Raw genomic sequence first — 6,047 nt, 5'->3', positions numbered from 1 at the left:
ATATTGGATGCATTGTTTCTTTTTCTTTTTAAAAAAAATTCCCATCAACTCCAGCTCCTCACATCAGAGAGGAGAAGCGTAGGGAAGACCATAATAGGGTATAACCATTTCAAATTCTTGGATTTTCTCTGGTGCTACGGGTGCAAGATTTTAAAATTATAGAATGCTGACGTGTCAAGATGCCATTGGGGGTGTAAATAGGGCCTTGTCATTGCATCTGGTTAGGAGGTTTTCTCTAGGTTTAAGCATATAATTAATCCACTTGAATGTGAAAGAAAATCAATCCTAGACCCTAAGCCGAGAGTGGCTTAAACATGTCCCATTTGAAAGTTTGTTTTTCTCAATTTATGTGATGCCTCAAATTTCTGCTTGGGATTTGGCGGTGATTGAAGCGTCGGGATATTCAGTACTAAGTTACATACCCAATGGTGGATCTACATACCCTATATTTTATTCATAATTCCATGTATATAGAAATTCCCCCCCCCCCCCCCCCCCCCCCCCCCCCACCCCCCAAAAAAAATTATAATTTCCTTATTCTCATATGCTTTCTAAAATTTTGTAAAATTTCCATATACATAGAAATGTCTCAGTTTAATTATTTTTCTATAACCCCTGGATTTTGTATAATTTATATATATTATCTATTTTTAAGGATGTAACCACAGTAAAATTAAATTAAAACTAAGATTAAGAGAAATAATAAATTGTTAACATTGACCCCAAGTTTTTTCTTATACAATATTAAGTTTCTTAATATAGAATCCAAAGTGAAAATACCAGAAAAACCATTTAAGATTGATAATTTATATGAAAAATAGTGGAGAAAAGTTATCCTCTAAACTTCATTCAGCAAGGAAAAGTTTATTTAAGGTCTCAGTTGTAGTATTCTATGCTTAATTTGACACCAAAATAGATAGATTTTACATGAAATTTGATAAACTAGCTTAAATACTAGAATGAAAGATGACATTTGATTTAAAAGATCACTTGATAGCTTATACGAAGAAAAAATTTATAAATATTTTATATTTACAAAAATAATAATAGATGAATATTATCCTATGAAATATTGTCATAAAAAACTGAAACAGACATTAAGTTGGGTTTTTAAAGTTTTATTTCTATGTTATTTGATAAATTATCAAGATTTAATTTTATACTCTACGATTGTGTAATATTTTTTCATTTTACATAAACATTTTGGTGTGATAGAAAAGTTGGCCCCCCTTAAGAAAAATTGTTGGTTCCACTACTGTACATATTTATGACAATTATTATGCAATGCACCAACTTGATTCTAATCACATGAATAAGTCACAACCAATAAAGGTCTAAATAAAACTATATTTCATACCAAAAATATCTTGTCTTCATTAGGTTTGGGTTCCAAACTTGACCCATCATTCAAACCGCAAAATATCATCATAAAGTATCATGCTTCGAAATTACGACTTTATTCATCCTCATCTAACATTTTCCTAACGTCCGCCATCACGTGCAGAACAAGTTCTATGTAGAAGACAATCAATTCTAGTCTATTGTCAAAAGTGAGATCATCTTCTATGACCTTCGACCAAAAGGGTTTGCACTTCCTCGTCATGGTCATCTTCTTCTTGACCTTTTAAACCTTGTACTATTCTAAGGTATGAATGTTAATGGGACTACCATAGTGAGATTCTTTTAAATTTCAGTAAGTTATGCCAAGAACATGCATAGAGATAACATAAACATGATTAGAGTAAACATGAACATGTAGGCATGAATATGAACTTGCATTTCATGAGACTATATTTTTCTCCCATCTAAATTTCTTTCCAAAAACTTAAGAACTTGTGCTTCATTACACAGAAAACATCTTGCATCTCTCTCTCTCTCTCTCTCTCTTAAATTTTATTTTATACGTATGGATACCATACGGTTTCTTGTAAACCGTATGCATCTACTAGTTATCTTCACCACATGATGCATAACACTGTATGTGGTTTCATCTCAAGAATACTTAGGCAACACATATTGACCTTCACCATGAGTGCTCTAGTGCATCCACCAGCCAGATTGCTCTTAGCTTCTCTCTGGGATCGTTATTATCCCATTCAAAGTTGTTGATTATTCTTTATCAATATAGGGAATATCATTCCATCTTTAATCACACCAGATTGATTAGAGGAGTTCTACTAAGATAATCTCTTATCCTAGCATTGGGATCGTGTGATAATAGCCGAATTGTACATAATTTTACTACTTTAAATAAAACATTATCACAACTATATAGTGTGAATCCTTATATTTTTATTAGTCTTGACATAGATTTTTTTTTTTTTAAAATTTTAAAAGGGATAGCAAAAAGATAAGCTTGGACATCAACATAAAAGGAAGAGATAAAAAAAAAAAAAAAAGAAAAAAAAAGAAAAAAAAAAAGAAAAAGAAAAGAAAAGAGATGCAATGGCTGATGTTGGACACTCAAAACAAGAAATGCAAAGAAGAGAAAAGAAAAAAGAAAAATAAAAATAAAAATAAAAGATAGATGGAGAGATAAGGTTAAAGTAATAAAGATAGTGTTTTTTCCTTTTTCTAGAAAGAGAAGCTCTTACTTCTTTGTAGAAAGAACCTCATCCTTCCGTTCGGTTTTCCCGAAGGGGAAGGTGTGAGTCTCAGGTCTACCTTCCTCTCAATCTCCTTTTCATTTTCCTTTTTCTTCCTACTACCTATATGTGAATATGCTTATATGGTAGTTTTTGTTTACCGGTTTAGATTTTCTCATATCTGTTTTACTGCAACCATGGAAAGTCAACACGTGCCCCACCATGATGTTCCCCTGCTACCGATATGCTAAGGCGATGCAAAACCGCGCCCAAAATTTTGGCGTGTGACCCTCACATGTGGCTTGTTTCTGCGCGTGGTCTTCATGCACCGATGCCCTCGAACAACTCCGCTGGCTACACGTGCCACACCAGCAGATTCCCCACCCTCTGATCCTTTAGATTGGTCTGACCCCACCTCCATACCTTTGGCGAGTGGCCCTCACGTGGCACTCTAGAGGCACAGGTTGATTGTTCCTCCTCCGTAGATATGCTCTTCCTATGTCGATCTATTCGGATTATTGCTTTCCTTAACCAGTGATCTTGTTAAAGGGACTAAGGATTTTTCCAAAAAACATCTCAAGACAATGAACTACGGTGCACTCGTTTACACCGTATCTAGCGGTGGCTTACATTCTAAACTCTTTTACGATGGTACCCTCTTAGTAAGGCTTGGGTAGAGACCAAGAAATTGGTCTCAAAATTTATTTATTTTTTCTTTTTTTTTTCACCACTTTTGCACTGTGGTTATTGTATTAGGGTATTTGTTGGGGAACCCCACCCCCCTAAAATGTATAATTTTTTTATTTTAATGAAGTTTGCTTGCTTAAAAAAAAATAAAAAAAGACGAAAAAAAGGATAAATTAATAAAAAAGAAGAAGAAGCATGATTTGTGCAAAACAAAAAGAATTAGAAATGGAAGTTAATTAAGGGATATATGGAGAATGAGATGATTTGTAAATAGTAATGAGATAATTTGAAGTAAGAATTTATTAAGTTTTGAGAAAGGAGAGAAAAAAAAGTTTAATAAAAATTATTATAAAGTTAAAATATTATTAAAATATAATTTTTGTTTTAGAGTTTTAACAAAGTTGAATTATTTTTTATTGAAAAAGTTAAGAAAGTTGTAGTGATTAGTTTGAAAATATTTGTATTTGAATATGTTTGGAAAGAAAATGAGATGTGATGTAATGAAAAATATTTCTAAACATCCCCTAAGTCTAAGGTCTATAAATAGACCAAACACGTATGCAGCATGCCAGCAGCCTAGATATATATGACATGGGAGACGAGGGCTCATTATGGACGAATGAACAAAATCAAAGAAGAAAAAGAAAAAGAGTTTTGCAACGTACAGACGAATCTGTGTACTAATCTGCATACCAATACTGATACCTTCATATTCAAAATTTAAATTGGCATTGTTTTCAATAAAGTATACTTTCTAACCAATCATATTGGATTGGTGCATGTATTGGTACGTATAATTGCTTACAACTAAATTTTTCCAAAGAAAAATAAATGAGAGCTGCAGTAGCATCAGGAAGAAGAAGAAAAAAATAAATTGGAGTTATGTTTAAGTTTGAAAGTACTGTGCTTTTTATTTCTATTTAATTTTTATTAAATATTATGTTGATATTTATTTACGTTTAGATTTAAGAGTTTATTTTCATGAATTTTTCTAGCTAATTATTCAACGAAGGTTGAGAATGAAACTTTATTTAAGATTAATAATATTACTTATGAGATTGATTTTTCCCAATTATTTGTATGTTCAATGATCTATCATTCTTACTTTATACCAATTGAGAGAAAGAATTCCTAATATGAGTTCAATCATATTTTTCTCATGATCTAAAATAATTTTAATCAGTTGAGAGCCTAATTCATAATTTTGTTAAAAATAAAATCCAATATCTTTTATGGTTTGTTTTAACAGATACAAATGATGATTTGATTTTATATTTTTGAACGTAGAAGAACATACTTTACATATCTTTTAAAAAAAAATGATATTTTCCATGTTAACAAGATTGATTTCTAGATTATCATGTAGATGTTCAGGAAGAATAAATTATTATAAATTTATATTACTATGAATTAATGAGGTGGATTCTAAGACCTTAGTTCATTCTTCATTAATAGTTTATTCAGTGTTTAGATTAATTGCATCTTTAAATTTTATTTTAGTTCTTTTATTAGCTTATAAATTTGATTATTTCTTGCTTTGATTCATTGATTGTTTAATTCCTAATTTCTTATTTTATTTTAGAACTCATTTTGTTGAATTGGATTAGAATTTATTTAGTTTATATTTGATTGGTTTCCTACACTTTTACACGTCCATGTGGGTTCAACCTCGTTCTTACTAAAATGTACTTTGGTATGGTTCGTAAAGTTGTGAGTATAATTAAAATTTCATAAGTTTTTGGCATCGTTGTTAAAGACTTGGTTAGGAAGACACATTGAATATTGATTAAATTTATTCTTCTACTAGTTGTAGAAAAACATATAAAAAAAAATTTTGAAAAATTCAAAAAGAAAATTGTAATATTGTGCTATGTATGAAAACGTGGATACGTGATCATACATATTGTCTTACTAGTCTAAATTTTGATTCTTTGTCTATAGTGGGGGAAAATCTTGAGGATTCAAAAACTATTAGGGAGTTGTTGTCACCCATTACCACCAACCCTCCACCATATATAGTGTTGTCTACAACTACTGCATCACACTTTGAGTTGAAGCCATATATAATTCAACTGCATCTTACTTTTCATGATTTTGTGAGAGAAGATCTTTACATACACGTAAAGGATTTTCTTGAAATTTCTGCTAACTTTAGGTTCCAAAATTTCACTGATGAGTTAGTTTGCCTATGCTTGTTTCCATTTCTTCAAATGATAAGGCAAATGCATGGCTTAATTCTTTACATTTTAGATCTATCACTTCTTGGGATATTTTTGTCACAAAATTTCTCTCTAATTTTTTTCCAATGTCAAAAACCAATACTTTGAGGAGAGAGATTGTTGATTTTTATCAAGAAGATAATGAAAGTTTTTATGAGAATTGAGAGAGATTTAAGGATCTGCTTCTCAAGTGTCCCCACCATGAGAGACATAAAGATTGGTATAATATTCTTATAATGGTTTAACTCAGACAAATCTTAACATGATTAGGTCAATGAACAATGGTGAATTTTTGAGTTTAATGAATGGTGAGGCATAGAAAGTTTTTGAAAATTTATCCGAAAAGACTCATTGCGACAGCTCCCAACAATGGGACTTTTCTAATTGTAGAGAGAGATCATCCAGACAATCAAGAAAAAAGTTTGTACGAATTGAGTGAAAATATGATATTAAGGTCAAATTAGACAATCTAATTTATAAGGTAGAAGCTTTGATTCTAAATAGAACCATCAATTATGTCAATCAAGTTCAGGATGGAGTGTGTTCTCTCTGTGCT

General features: G+C 31.0%; 1 non-coding gene across 1 annotated transcript; it reads right to left on the bottom strand.

Moving 5' to 3' along the window:
• Positions 1-5,592: 5,592 nt before the first annotated feature.
• On the bottom strand, positions 5,593-5,699 carry LOC122302011. The gene has a single exon (XR_006240262.1). It is a non-coding gene; the product is annotated as a small nucleolar RNA R71 (small nucleolar RNA).
• Between the last annotated feature and the right edge of the window lie 348 nt (positions 5,700-6,047).

This window comes from Carya illinoinensis, chromosome 2 (assembly GCF_018687715.1).
Source record: "Carya illinoinensis cultivar Pawnee chromosome 2, C.illinoinensisPawnee_v1, whole genome shotgun sequence".
Classification (NCBI taxonomy): domain Eukaryota; kingdom Viridiplantae; phylum Streptophyta; class Magnoliopsida; order Fagales; family Juglandaceae; genus Carya; species Carya illinoinensis.
The sequence above is the reverse complement of the archived record's forward strand: the minus strand, read 5'-3'. Positions and strand labels throughout refer to the sequence as shown.